Consider the following 16839-nt stretch of genomic DNA (forward strand, 5'->3'; position numbering starts at 1 on the left):
AAGATTCAAGGATTACGCGTTTATACTAAGACAAGCTCAAACTCATCCTGAAAAAAACAAGATTCATGCATATAAGGAGTAAAATTAGAAAGGTAATCAAGTCATTTAGGAAGAGCTCCAGATAGAGCTTCAATGTAGGTTTCAAAAGAAGGATTAGATCGAATCACGAAGGTTTGTTGGCACTCTCTCTCTGAATAAGGCTTCCTGCCATACTCTTCCTTCTTTTCCGGCATAACCGGCACTTCCCACTAAGAAATAGTTGTTCAGACAATTTCCTCTTCTAGTACTCCCTTCAAGAATTGTCTCGAAAACTCTCACATATAGGGATTTGGCCTCATCTTCACTCGTCGCTTAAACAATTAGCAACTAAAGGTCACATTCGCTCTATTCCTCTTCCTCGTAGTTTACTGTCACCGGATTTCACACGATAACTCTGCGTAGCTCTCAACAGTTCTGATTTCTTAGATATAATCCAACCTGCTTTCGCTGCGTCACTCTGATTCTTATCCTTCAAGAGCCTAGCCACTCCTCTAAGTTAACTAAATATCGCTCCGTCTCAACAACTAATAGTCTTCGACTAATCATTGACTTGGACTTCACGATTATCAAAACTCGTCATGCATCACAAATGAATATTACATATCAATGGTATGCAAGGTGGTTAAAAGTTCAACTGCTAGTTTGCAATTACCTCGGGTATGAGAATCAGATTCGGGTGCATCCCGGCGTTTCCTGTGTGGAATATCTTGATCTATATGCCCTGGATTCCCGCACTCGTAACATACACCTAGCCCGGCCCTGCATGGTCGGTTTGGATGGTACTTCTTGCATCTTGGGCACCTTAAGTCTTACGGTTGATTACTAGTCTGCCCTTCTGAGTCCTGCCCCTGACGATTATCGTTCCTTCGGTCATTGTTCCGGCGTTGAGAACGTGAAGTGACAACCCTCCCTCTTAAAACTTTGGCTCCTTGGTGTACTCTTCATCTTCTTTCCCTTTTTCTCTGTAAAATATTCCTAGCGATTACTCCTCGTCACCACAGTTCTTCTTGAGCCTTCTCCCATTGCTTGACCTGTGTTAGTTAACTCCAGATAACCCATTATCTCCACTGGTACCACTACACTCGGAGCATTATTTCTGCCTTCGTGTTCATTTCCACCGTCGTTACCAACTCTGGCTTGTGTTTCCATTCTATCCATTGCTCGGCTGGTCGCAGTAGCAACAGCATTGATGAATCCATATTTGACGATAAATTTTGGTTTGATTTGAGTGGATTTCATCATATAAACCGACTTTTATTCACCTAAATAGCATGCTTTTGTGTTTTCTCTCTAAATTATGTCCAATTGTGAAAACATGCTATTTTGTGCTTATTTTAATTAATTTTAGTCCACTTTCATTCCATTTGATGCATTGATGTTTTTGATGAGTGATTTCAGGTATAAAGGTTGGAATGACTTGATAGGAGTGGAAGAGAAGCATGCAATTGGGAGAAAGCGTGTGTACGCACAACTCCTGTGCGTACGCACAAGTCCCTGATTGTGCCTTCATTAAAAAGTCACGTGGCTCACGATTTTGAGGGTTTCCAGACCCATTTTTGAAGGCTTTGAGGCATAAATAAAAGGGCTATCAACACTATATCATACCATACTTCATACTACACACTTAGATAGTTTTTAGGATAGTTTAAGGTAGTTTAGCTTAGGTTTTCTCTCAATTTTCCTTAGGTTGTAATTAGGGTTCATCTACAAGTTTTCAATTTCTAATTTTGATCTTGGTCTCTAGCTTATTTCCAATGTAAGTATTTCCTTAATTTTCTCTTTTATTACATTACTTATTCTACATTTTCTTATATTTTCATTTCCTTTATCAATATATATATATGCTTTTACAATTTTGAGTTCTCGTTCATGAATTTGATATTTGATGGTTATTTTATATTTGTTGAGTTGCCTTTGTTGATTTTGATCATTTAGTTGTTCATAGCTTTTATCATTTTTCCAATTTTACCATATTTTATGATTATACCCACCATGTGTTTGATGAAATGCTAATTTTGATTATGGGGTAAATTTCCACCCCTTGGTTTGGAGAAATGAGTATATGGAATACTAGAGTCATAATGTCCGACATTTAGTGATAATTATTGGGTTGTTAGTTATTATTGTTTCTACTAACGCTAGCTTTTTACTAAGGTAATTAGTAAGTTTGCTAGGATTTGTGGATTAATAACAATTATGCTCATTTGACTTACTCTTCGATGTTAAAGGTTGACTATGTGAGATTAATCCATCATAATTATCATAGTTGTGGTTATGGCAAGGAAGGGATTCCATAACTCATCCCAAGTCAAAGTTTCATCCATGTTTTGAACCGGATTTTTCATCACTCTAAAGCTTTACTTGTTCATATTACATACTTAATTCATTAATTCCTTTATTAGTTTATTAATTGCAATTTTTGACCGTTCTTTTATTTCTTTAATTGTTTTCTTTCATCATTGAAAACCCCTTTTTTGATCTCACAACCAAAATTGTGCGCTTATTGTCACTAGTTCCTAGGGAAGAACGACCTGAGGTTTAATTACTCTCGGTTATTTTAAATTGAATTTAAACTTTGATTGGGAGGGTTACTTGTCGGTTTGGACTATGCTATCAACGAAGAAATTGGTTTGCTAAATTTTTGAACCGTCGTAATTCTTTCTATCAAGTTTTTGGCGCCGTTGCCGGGGAACTAGTGCAATGAGTGCTATAATTTTAGTTGTTGTGAATATGTGAATAGTGTGAATAGATACTTTTTGGGTTATTTGATTGTTTTTGCTATTAATCAGGATTTTGTTTCTTTTGTTAATTGATGTCTTTAGTTTTTATTTTCAATTTTCTCTATAAGTTATCACCCTCTTAGTTTGGAGTATGGTTGTGATCATTTTGTAGGGCTTGATAACTTTAACTTTGGGTTGCATCATGGGATTGGAACATCAATTTTGGGAGGAGCAATCTCCTCCATGTCACAATGAGCAAAACTCTCCCCAATATGCATACCCAAACCAAGGATATGATGGATTTCACTTTGATTATGCACTTTCACCACCATATGCCTATAACCCATACCCCCTAACATAATCCTCAATCACCACATTTTCAAACACCACACGACTACTACCATCCACCTTCTTGCATACTACCTCAAAACACTTATCAACATGAGTCACCTCCCATATATACAACCTTTCTCCCAAACTATGTACCTCATTTTTTACCCCAATGTGAAGTTTTCCTATCCTTGATCCAAGATCATCAAGATTTTCAAGTTTTTCTCCAAGAACAAGAAGGATTCCGAAGAACACAAGGGCAATTCATGGCTACCATAGTCGAAGCGGTGAACCACTTGGTCCTACTATGCTCATCCGATCAAGGCATTCCTCTTGAAGAATTTGGAGGGTCAACTAAAGATTGTAGTGAAGAAGAGAGCATGGAGCCACAAGGAAAAGAAGAAGAGTTAGAGCATGAATTGAAACAAGAGGAAGAAAGTGGAGTATTTGAACCGAAGGAGAGAAAGGGAGCATTAAGGGAGATTGATCAAGATGTGGATTTCATCATGGATGATCTTTTGTCCATGTTTGTCAATTCCCTTAATGATCTTAAATTCTTAATGAACCTCTTCCCATTGAGTTTGAAAGAGATACGGAGGTAGACTTCTCACAACCTCCTTGTTATGATTTGAGTGATGGGGAAGAGGAAGTTCGTGAGGAAGCAATTCCGTTCCAAGAGCACATTGAGTGGGTGGCAATTTCACCTATGAACTTTATTGGCCCCTATCAATATGCTATATTGAAGACAGATTGCCAACTTAAGGCTCTTCTTGAGTTGCTACATGGTGAAGAAAGGAGTGTTGGTTGCCAAAGAAGTCCAAAGCCTTTCAAGAAAGCCAATTCAAGCATGGTGTGAAGCACAATTGAGTGGTTTCCGGAGAATGTTGGGTTGCTTCAAGGGTAATTTGAGAGTGTGTCCATCCGGCTTGAGTTATAGAGATCAACAAGAAGGAGAATGAGAAACTAGAACATGGGATCCCAGAGGACCTTTGAATTGCGAACTTGGATGGAGGTTCAAGGAGGAGTGGAAACATAAGCCACCCTAACAAGAGTCTCCCCAAAAAGTCCAACTTAAGAACTTTAAATAAAAGTGCTAGGTGAGAGACACCCCACCCTGGTAACATCTTTCTTACCTTACCCTTTCTCTTTGTTTATAGTCTTGGTTTATTGCATTTTTTTTGTCTTGGTTGGCTTAGGATTAGTTTAATTTTGAGCTTAGATAGATTAATTTTTATATGGATCATGAATTTATAAATTTTTGTATGTTTTGGATAGAATTTGTGTTGAGCTAAGGCTTAAGTGCCTTAGAAATTAAGAAAAATTTTTGGAAAAAAAAAACAGGGCATCGTGCGTGCGCACACCCTTGTGCGTACGCACACAACCACTAAATTTTGCGTTTTGTGCGTACGCACCACCCTGTGCACACGAACACAAGCCTGTGCACCCTCTGTTGAGAGTGCTCGCACGCCTTGTGCGCGTGCATCTCTCTTTGTTTTGCGCTTTGTGCATGCACACCTCCTTATGCGTACGCACACAAACCACTTTTCGCACACTCTGTGCGAGCGCACAAGCTTATGCGTCTGCACACTAGGCTGAGCTCCCTCTGGTGGGAGTGCTCACATGCCCTGTGCGTATGAACCCATGTCAAATTTTGCTCCTGTGCGTGCGCACAGACCTTTGTGCGCGCGCATACATGATCCTTCCCCAAGTTATAAAAAAAAGTGCTTTGTGCATACGCGTACCCTTGTGTGTACGCACACTTCTTAATTCCCTCTCTATTGAAAGCGCTCGCACCCACTTGTGCATCCGCACACCTTCCATTTTCCACCTAGTGTGCGTACGCACACATGTAATGGCAGCAGCGGCACTCGTCATGGCAGTCACAAAATCGGTCAAACTACCTACTAGTATAGTTATCTCATTACCTCTCCATCCTCGACCTCGATTATGCACACAACCACGCCCACGAGACGTCATTTGGTTCCTGTTCACACCAAACAAGTGATATCAAGGTGATCAGTCTCAATATCGCAAGTCTAGTGTTTCAAAGTCCCAATTGCATACTCATGAGCATTCATGCCATATATATCAGTTAGATATCCTAATTAGCATGTATAGACACCTAGAATATGCCCAAAAGCATAGTCAGTCCGTTCCTCAGGCTTTACAGAAACGAACTACTCTGATACCATAATGTAACACCCTACCACACAAAGCTTTACGCTTAAGCCGTAAAACAGAGATGGTGTGGTATTACGACCTCTAAAATAAAATATATACATATAATAGCAGAAAGAATATAATAAACTAGGAGCCTTGAAAAATAGGTGAAACAAAATTGCGGAAATAAAAGCGCAACGCTCAGGAAACGGGATTACTTGCATGCGAAGAAATCTAATGATCATAGGCGTAAATAAACAAAAGTGAGAATAGAGAGTCAAGGATATAGAATAACTAGCTCCTAACTCAGCCTGCGAAAATCAAAAATACATTGACTAAACCCTAACTCTCCATAAAACTCTAAGAGGATCAAAATAAACAAGTCATTCGGAGAGAAAGCTAAGTATATATACATATGAACTATACAGTAAAAAGGAACCCAGAAACCACTCCGGTTCAAAAGTCCGGACGCCTAGCGAGGTGCCTCTCGACCTGCATCTGAAAAACAACAACATAGTATAGAGTGAAGACCAGGGGTTCTCAGCATGGTAAAGGTGACACGCATATAAGATATAAGATCTTGGGAATGCCATAGGCAATCCTAGAATGCCGACACTCAGATTATAAAACTTAGAGAGCTAAAACAGAAACCATAAATCAGGGTAGTTCTCTAAAGCTTTCTAATCTAAACCGATTCCTTAAAATCTAACTAAACTGAATTAGAATCCTAAATCTCTCCGCCTTTCCTCAGTTCCTCCATCTCCGATGAAATTACAAAGACAAACAAGCAAACAAAGGCAGACACAGGTAGAATACAAATAGTACAAATAGCAAGTATAACAACTAGCATGTTATAAGCAGTTAGGCATTCCCAGTTAATGCACAATCAAACAATTCAAGCAAGATGGACATGATCGCGTATGCAAGCTCCCTGCTCACGTACGCGTGAATCCCAACCCGAAAGGGTCGCGTACGCAAAGCCCATGTCATGCGTACGCGTGGGTTTCTCCAAAATTTTTGCCAAGTCTGAAAAAGCTGCAGAATTTCAAATTTCAATTCCAAACTTCCGACGCACATAACTTTTTCGTTTGAAATCATTTTTCTTCTGTTCTTTGAACGGCGTAAACTTCACAAACCCAATTTTCATGTAAAACAAGTTTGAAACCATTCAGAGGTTCGGAAGCCAAGTTATGGCTCGCCAAAGTTCGATAAAAAACCAAAGTTACACCAAATCTCTAAACCTCTTTTTCTTTAAAACTCAAATCCAAATCAACATACCATACTCATAACCACCAACACAACAACCTTCATATAATATCATTTCTCAAATCAACAATATCACGCATCAACCTCCTTATATACATCAACAAAAATTCTCATTTTACCTATCCAACATATATATATATCATTAATCATTAAATCATCATTTGACATCCATTCAACAAACACCAAATCTACATCACAATTTTTATCAAGGTTACTACGCATTAAATATTCTCATACGTTCTAACCTATCCTATGGTCATCTAGCCTAAGTTTTCACAGAATATTATATATTAAATACGTGAAACCTAAACCACACCTTGGCTGATTTCCACGTATTACCCGAGACAACCCACTAATTCCTCGAACACAGCCCCAAGAGGTCCGGAATCACCAAGGCAATGTTACCCAACCTCCACCAAGTCTCAAGTGTCCACAAATCAAGCTCCAATTAATATATACACCTAACTTCACATTACCACACATATACATATCCAAATTTAATACCCAACACACAAAATTAGAGAATTAACTAGAGTTCTAGAACTCTCACCTTACCAACGGGAAATTGGGACAAGATTCGGCAAGTCCACCAAGGCAATTTGATCATAAACACCAAAATTAGGTAAAATCTCAATACCTCAAAACCTCAATATTTTCGAATCGAAGAAGAGATAATAGGAGCTATAAATGTGATTTTGTCACCTTGAAAGGTGCCGGGATTTGTAGAGCTCGTCACTGCGGACGCGTGGACGCAAATAGTGTGGTGATTGACTGATTGGAGCTCCGGATCAAAAGTTACGTGGGTTTGAATCTATGCCAAGGGTTTGGAACCTTTTCCCCCTTTCCTTGCATGCTCCACAGGTTCTTCATTGAAGAAGAAGAAGAAGAAGAATGAGCCAATGCTCACTAACTTAAAGGAGTTGGTTGGGCCCACGGGCCCAGTTTGGGTCCGGTTCGACCGGTTCAGTCCGTTTGGCCTAATCTTTGGCCAAATTCTTTGAAATTAGTGTCAAAATTCTTGTTTTAATTAGCTCTATCCTATTTTACTATAAAATTAACATTTCTAATTTTTTTTATTAAAATTAATTTATTTATTAATTATTCACTAATTTTTCGGGGTTTACAGTGATAGGTTAGGGCTCACTAGTAGAGGGAGGAAAGATGATGAATGATGGGTTATGGTGGTGGATTAGGGCTTGCTAGTAGAGAGAGGGAAGATGATGAATGGTGGGGGAACGAGCGGGAAGCTAAGTCTACGTTAAGGCTTTCCTTATTTTTTTGGATTTTTCTTTTAAGTGTAAAAAAAAAAATTATATGTTAAATTTTGGAGGGAATTGAATGAAAGAAAAACTAATATTTGTTTTAAATTTATTTTCTCCATAAATAATATTTGTTAAATTATTTAAATAACATTAGAAAATTATTTTTTTATAAAAAAATTGATGTCATGGTTATAAAACTGTTCTTTAAAATAGTCAAAGAGAACGGTTTTATTTTGTTGCTATAACATAGTGAAAAATTGAACTTAAACAGCAACATTGTAAAAACTATTCTCTAAGACCATTTAATAGAATGGTTTTAAAGTGTTACAATTTTAGCAACGGTTTTTATGCGTATCCTTTGTACAAATATTTAAAAAACAATAAAAAACCATTGCCTAAAAACAAATCATTGTAACGGTTATAAAATCGTTCTTTAAAATAGTCAAAGAGAACGGTTTTTTTTGTTGCTATAAAGTTGTGTAAAATTGAACTTCAATAGAAACACTTTAAAAAATCGTTGTTTAAAATCATCTAAGAGAACGGTTTTAAGACGTTATAAATTTTGGCGTTGCTAAAGCCCATATTTGTGGTAATGACATCTGTTCAAATAGATGAAAAATGCATAGAAGATGATCTCTCTGAAGCAGAACCAAGGCACGAAGAATAAGAAGTAGATGCCAATGACATAGAAGTTTGTCAATCCACTCGACAAAGAAAAACACCATCATGTAACTCAAATTATATTTTGACAAGTTATGATGCATATTGTCTTCTGACAGAAGATGAAGAGCCAACAACTTTTATGGAGGCTATGCGCAATCCAGACGCTTCTATGTGGATGACTGCGATACAAGAAGAAATTAAGGCATTACATAGGAACCATACCTAGAAACTTGTTGAACTTCTAGCAGGTTAGAAAGCCATTGGTAACAAATGGGTTTACAAGATCAAACGAGATATTAATGATAAGGTGGAACGATATCGTGCAAGATTGGTTGTCAAGGAATATGCTTAGAAAAAAGGTGTTAACTTCAGTGAAATATTTTCTTCAGTGGTGAAATTAACTACTATCAAAGTATTTGGCTATGTGTGCTGTATTTGATTACAACTAGAGCAATTAGATATCAAGCCAACTTTTCTTCAAGGAGAACTTGAAGAAGAGATATATATGCTCTAACCAGAAGGTTTTGAAGAACAAGAAAAAGAAAATTTAGTTTGCAGGTTAACTAAATCTCTATACGGTCTAAAGCAGGTGCCAAGGTGTTGGTACAAGAGATTTGATTCTTTCATTATTAGTCTTTGATACAATAGACTTAGTTCAAATCATTGTACCTATTACAAGAGGTTTGGTGATAATGATTTCATCATTTTGCAGTTGTGTGTAGATGACATATTGGTGGTAGGTCCCAACAAAGATCAAATCCAAGAATTGAAGTCACAGTTAGCTAGGAAGCTTGATATGAAAGACTTGGGACCAGTAAACAATATTTTAGGCATGCAAATTTACAGAGAAAAAAGGATAGGAAGATTTGGCTATCGCAAAAGAATTATTTGAAGAAGATATTGCAACACTTCACCATGCAAGAATGTAAGCGAATTTCAACTCTACTTCCTATGAATTTTAAATTATCCTCAAGTATGTGCCCTAGTAGTGAAGCAGAGAGGATAGAAATGTCACGAGTACCGTATGTATCCATGGTGGGAAGCCTTATGTATGCCATAATCTGTAAAATGCCAGATATTGCTCAAACAGTTGTGGTGGTAAGTCGATTTATGGCAGATCCGGGTAAAGAGTATTGGAATGTTGTTAAGAGGATCTTGTGATACATCAAAGGAACCTCGAATGTTGCATTATATTTTGGAGGATCGGAATTCATTGTCAATGGATATGTCGATTTGGACTTTTCAGGTGAACTTGATAAATGAAAATCTACTACAGGCTATGTGTTTACACTTGCAGGAGGACTTGAGAGCTGGCTATCTAAGTTACAGACTGTTGTAGCTCTATCTACTATAGAAGCCGAATATATGGCAGCTACATAAGCATACAAGGAAGCTATTTGGATCCAAAGGTTGATAGAGGAACTCGGGCACAAACAACAGAAGATTTCTGTGTATTGTGACAGTCAGAGTGCCTTGCACATTGTAAGAAATTCTGCCTTTTATTCAAGAACAAAACATATTGGAGTACAATATCACTTTGTTCAGGAAGTAGTAGAGGAAGGAAGTGTTGATATGCAGAAGATTCACACTAAAGATAACCTAGCACATGCCATGACAAAACCAATCAACACTGAAAATTTTGAATAGAGTAAATCTTCATATGGCTATCGAATACATGAGCAACATGAATTTTGAAAATTTACCAAAATTAGCTTTAAGTGGAAGATTGTAAAAATAATAAAGTTAATTTTGTAGTTAGAAAGCTAATACCATTTTTACGGTAAACAAATGGACGGAGAGAAGCTCCTAATTAATAGCAATTATTAATTGTTTAGTATAAAAGAGAGAAACAAGGTCATTGCTATGTTACGAGTGGTTTACATACAAGAAGTTTATCTATAAATTAAGTTCTTTTATTTTTTGTTTTTCATCAAGTCATCCAAAGAGAAAAACATTAGTTTCTTTGAGTAAGTTTTCTCCTATATATGTAGAGAGAAGTGTGTTCTCCTTTTGTCAAGAGAGGGTGTTAATCTCCTTATGATAGAGAGAAGTTGTAATTCTCAAAGAAAATTATTTTATACAAATTTTTAATTTTTCATCTCTATATTTTGTTGTGTCATTTGTCTAGTACCTAACATGGAGTTCAGGGTTGGCCATAGATTCAAAAGCAGAGATGTAGTACTGTAGGGGGTGAAGAATTATAGTATCCGCAGAAGTGCGGACTATCGAGTTGTGGAGTCGGATCGATTAAAGTACCATGTGCGTTGCCGACAACACGAAGCAGGCTGCCTTTGGTATTTCCGGGTTGCTCTCCAACATAATCTCAGATATTGGTAAGTTCAAGTTTAATCGTGATCTATATTCTCAGTTATCATTTTTATGGTTGGTGTACTGTGAAACATGGTTGTTATACTTCGTTAGGGAGGTCCGTAGGGTGGGAGGCGCGCACACATGTTTAGCACCCACCATGTCTCAGGACCACCGACAGTTGGACAGCAGTCTCATCTGCCGTGTCATCCTCCTATTGATACAATCCACCTCGTCTGTCAATATATCTACCCTACAAGGTGCAGTTAGGAAAAGTTATCACTTCAAACCCTCATACAGAAAGGTCTGGATGGTGAAGCAAAAGGCAATTGCGTATATATACGGTGATTACGAGGAGTCATACAATAAGGTGCCGAGGTTACTGTAAGCGCTGCAGAGTTATTATCCCGGAACAGTATGTGAGATCAGTGATATATCGTACCAAGTATGGAAGTCACGAAAGCATCCACCAATGGACTCTCCATTAGCACGTAGCCCGAGGTGGTAGGCGATGTCATACAGTGTGATCGTCCACTCACCCCACGACATGTGGAAGGTGTGGGTCTCTGGACGCCAGCGCTCCATAAATGCTGTGATCATGGAGTTATCGAAGACGAAGTCCCTCGGTGCCACGATATCGCCAAATCCAACCTCCCTCAGGTAGGGGAGAATGACGTTCGGTGGAGGGAGTTTATGACTAACTCTCCTGGGCAGAAGTAGGCGACCCATCTGGTAAACAATAAAAATCCCAAATTAGGAGTGTGTCAATTTATAAAGCTATAAAATTTTAGTTTACATAATCCTACCAATAGATGTTTACATAACAACTTAAATTGAATTGTAAAATTAAGTTAACAAATAACTAGAAATACATCTATATTGTAAAATCATTTAAATACAATCGGTTACTTATTGAATGAATAACTAAATTAATAAACGTCTATATAATTAAATTTAAATAAAAATATCTAAATTAAAAATTCGTAACTAAATTAACAAACGTCTATATAATTTAAAGTAAATAAACATAATCACTTAAATAAATAACAACAATCTTTATTTTTCATTTAATTCATAACGTAGATTACGTAAAAGCATTTACCAACATAAGAAACAATGACTACACTATCAATTTAGTAACTTAATCTAAGTTATAACAACTAAAATAAAAAATTCAGGAATTATTATATTAGCTAAATACAAACCTCTATATATTCGGACGTAATTAAGTTTACTAATAATTTTTTATAACCCTTTTTTCATAACTAAAGTCGTTAAAAAAAACTTAGTAACCTACATCAAAGGAAAACAAACCGAAATAAATATTTAAATACCAAATCCATGTGAAAGTATGCCTAACATCACACCAGGACAACCTAACAAACAATAAAGAAGCATGAAGGCATTCAAGAAAAAATTAAGCAATTGTGAAATTGGATAATGAATAGCCATTGATTGGTGTGTAAGTAAACCACTTAACTGCTTTTTAGTCTTAACTTCATAACCTTTAGCAAGGACACAAGATTTTGCCTCCCAAGTCTCATTACCAAATAATTTGGCATTCAGCTTCATGATTGCACCAAGGTACTTAGCAACTTGCTCCTCAATAACATCTTCATTCTCTTCAGAAGAAGAATACTCATCAGAGCTCATGAAGGGCAGAAGGAGGTTCAATGGAATCTCTATGGTCTCTGATTGAAAGTTTGGATATCATGTCTTAACTTTGCCAACCTCTATGGTGCAAATAATTTGGTTAAAAACTTGTTGACCAAATCATCCCATGTTGCAATGCTCTGCTTATGTTAAGTTTCTAGCCATTGCTTGGCTTGGTCCTTCAAAGTTTTCAGAACTTCTCCAAAAAATAAAGCAACAACACCACTTATAGTACAAGAAAACAAAGATAAAAATTCAAAAAGATAAGAAATGCTGCTAAAGATATGTTTTTGGAGGAATTTCAGCACTGTCTTAGTATCATTGGTGGGTGTGGCAATGGCCTCAACCCATTGAAATCTGCATGTTCTTGTCTAACTGGTTCTTGCAACATGAGGTATGTGTGCACATTGAAACATAATAATTTTCCTATTTAATCAAAGACATTCCTTAATGATATTAGATGACCCCAAAATAGTCAAACCATTCCGAACAATATATTCCTACTCCTAATATCTATTGCACACTACTTCTATAAAAGTACCCATACAATGGTAACACATTTCATGTTTAACATAAATATCAAATGAAGAATAAGACTAACCTCAAAGTCGGCTATCCCGACAACGTGTCACGTCGCGTTCAGTCTTATTGATGTCCGCATCGTGTTGATCGGCGCACGCCATAATCTTGAAGTAAGTCGTAAATTTGGTTAGAAAAGGGTAAAAGGGGGAGAAATGTCTAGGAAATGTGCGGTTTAAGGTTCTCCTCTGTAAACGAAACTCTTGTATATAAGCACCTCTATGTCTTATTTCGTTTATAGTGCAAACGAAATAATATTACATGTATTTCGTTTACACTGTAAAGGAAATAAGCTCATTACACAATACGTGTGTAAACGTCATACGAACATCACGTTTTCAGTCTTATTTTGTTATTGTAAACAAAATACGTGTATTATTATTTCATTTATACGGTAAACAAAATAAAACATGGAGTGCATTTTCGTAAAAAAACTTATAAATGTTTATTTCGATAAATAAAATATTTATTTATCTTATTTAAAAAAAATCCCATGCTTATGGTATATTATAATAAAATACAATAATGTTTATTAACAAAAGAATATGAATTATAAAAAACATCTGGTATGTTGTAGTATATATTTATTTATGAAAGTGTTGGCAGAATTATAAGTATTGCTGCTACTATGTGAATGAGTTCTCTATCAAATATGGTGGAAAAATCTCTTTCCACTTTGTATTATTACGGTAGAGTAGTGGACAACTTCCCATATTGCCAGAGGCTCAATAAAATGATGATCAACGCTAGCAATTATAATTCGAGAACAAGAGTTTTAAATATCATTAGAGAACAAAGAGTCACAATTTTTCTTCCACTAAGATTAGTATTTTTCACAATATATTTGTTTTAACCTGTGAGTTATGGATTATTTCACAGATAAACCTGTTTGAGACTACCAATTTTAAGTGCTTAGACAAATTCTTCTTAAAATTTCTCTATGCTAATGCACATGAATAATGAATTAACTTGCATATATGGTGGTTAAGAATAGTGCAATATTGCCCTTTACCTAATTATAGTGTATGGAATATTGATCCAGGTGGAAATTGTTTTTCACAATTAATTTTTAATAAATTATTTTTTAAAAAATAAAAAAATATGATTTGACTTAGTATTTTTTTAACAAATATTCTCCACGTATAAGTCATTATTCTAAACAAATCCATACAAGTCTTTTTAACTTAATTTACCTCCTCATGCGCCACTATCTAACCAACTTTTCAATCAACGCGCCAATATATAATTGCTTTTTTCGAAAGGATTTCGTTTCCGTTTTCGAATTTTCTCAACGTTTTCGATCTACGTTCTCTACCTTTCTCTTCGTTCGTTCTCTACGATTTTGAAATCAAGCTCTAAAATCAGTTTTGAACAATTATCTCATTGTTGAAGATAATGAATAATGCAAGTTCAGATTATCAATTGAACTAGAACGAAATTGATTACTGTTTTGAATCCAATCAAGTGGCTGAGGTGTGGTTCGATTCTAGTTAATGTTTTCGTTAGTAGTTTATGATTTTGTAGGTGAATAATGTTTTTGTTTGTGAAAATTGTTATTCATCATTGATGGTTTGAATTGAATGTAATGTAAGAGTTCTGCATTAAAAAATATATATTTTTCTGTATTTGCAACAAATTTTGGTATAATACGAAAATATTTAAATATATTATTTAAGAATTTTCGGTGTATATGTGCTGATAAGTTTTGCATAATTCAAAACTCTTATTCTCATCTTCTACTGCTTCTTCTTCTTCTTCTTTTTCATCATCATCATCATCATCATCATCATCATCATCTTTTTTTTTCTCATTCATCTTTTTTTCTTGTTTTATCTTTTCAAGTTTCTTCTTATTTTACTCTCTTAACAAGAATAAAAAACAAAAAAAATCAAACAAAGAAAAGAAGAAACACTTAATTCTACAAAATTACTTGGAAAATGATAAACTTATATTCATTCAACTAAAAAAAAAAAAGAAAAAGAGAAGAAGAAAAAAAAATAGCATTAGAGGAAACATTTTTCTATATTTGCAGCAAATTTTGGTGTAACATGAAGATAAGTATATTGTTAAGAATTTTCGGTATTTTTGTACTGATAAGTTCTTCATAATTCAAAATTCTTTATCTTCTTCCTCATCATCTTCTGTTGCTTCTTCTTCTATTTTTTTTTATCATCATCACTATCTTCTTCTTCTTTTTTTTCTTATTCATCTTTTTCTTTTTGTTTTACCTTCTCAAATTTTTTCTTATTTTACTCTAGTAACAAGAATAAAAATAAAAAAATCAAACAAAGAAGAAGAAGAAATATATAATACTACAAAATTACTTAGAAGATGATGAATTTACATTCATTCAACTAAAAGAAAGAAAGAAATAAGGAAAAAAAGAAGAAGAAAAAAAATGCAGCATTAGATGAAACATTTTTCTGTATTTGCAGCAAATTTAAGTGTAGCACGAAGATATTTAAGTGTATCATTTAAGAATTTTTGGTGTATATGTGCTGATAAATTTTGCATAATTCAAAATTCTCTCTCTTCCTTCTCCTCATCTTCTGCTGCTGCTTCTTCTTCATATTCTTTCTTATTTCATTTTCTCATAATTCTTTTCGAATTCGGCTTTATAACTTCCTTCACTTTTTGCGACGATTTTGAGAGATTTTGATCATTGTTTGAATTTTGAGCGTTGCGGTTTTGATTAAGGGGAAAGAACCATTTGCGCTATTTAAGAATTAGGAAAGTGCGTGTTTACACGCAATCTAAATTGAGAATTGTTTTTGTTAGGTTTGGACCAAGTTGTATGAACTTGTATAGTAACAATTCTATTTTTCTTTCGAAAATGTTTGGTAACCAAAGAAAATCAGCCAAAAACAGCCATAACTTGCCTTATTTAGCATTCATTAATTGTTGCGATAATTAATTAATGCTAAATAAGGTAAGTTCTGGCTGTTTTTTTGTCTACCTAGCATTACACTTTTTTTTTTACGGAATGCTAGGTAAACAATGACTATTTTGAACAACATGAACAACCACCAATCAAATAAAAATACACTACACCTTAATTTAATGCTACTAATTAAATTTATGGTTAATTTACTCTTTTAACCCTATTAATTCATATTGTTCACACATTGTTCAAAAATGTTGTTAGTTACCTATACTTTTTCTTTTTTAATTTCTTCTTTAAAAAATGAAACTCACTCCAATGAATTGTTTTTTATTGTTTTTTAAAGTACAATTTGCTGCAAGTGAATTGCCTTTTAAAAAAAATTTGAAATAAAAATTTAAAATTTGTCTCTATTTTATTTTCTTATTTTCATAAATTGAATTCAAGACCTCGTAGTTAATTTATAAATAACTTACTTTTTTCAACTAATTCTATTTTTATTATTTTAGCACATATCAATATATAAAAAGTGAATCAATAAATACGTTAGTGTTTATTTGTATGTTTTTAACAAATTTTAATTATTAAAATCAATTTTTACTAAAAGTTATATTCAAATAAATTTTTATTATTATTTATGCTGCATGGTACGAAGTGTTGGGTAGCTAAAGGGGAGCACGAACATAAGCTGATTGTGACAGAGATGAAGATGTTAAGATGGATGAGTGGTCATACGCGATTGGATAAAATAAGGAATGAAGATATAAGGGAGAGAGTTGGAGTAGCACCAATTGTGGAAAAGATGGTTGAATCGCGTCTCACGTGGTTTGGACATGTGAGAAGAAGACCGATAAAACATCCGGTCAGGAAGGTGGATGAGATAGAAGATGGACAAAGAGCGAAAGGCAGAGGAAGACCTAAGAAGACCATCTATGAGGTGGTCAAACGAGATCTACATGTAAACGGTCTCTCTGTAGAC

This window comes from Arachis ipaensis, chromosome B08, assembly GCF_000816755.2.
Source record: "Arachis ipaensis cultivar K30076 chromosome B08, Araip1.1, whole genome shotgun sequence".
Classification (NCBI taxonomy): domain Eukaryota; kingdom Viridiplantae; phylum Streptophyta; class Magnoliopsida; order Fabales; family Fabaceae; genus Arachis; species Arachis ipaensis.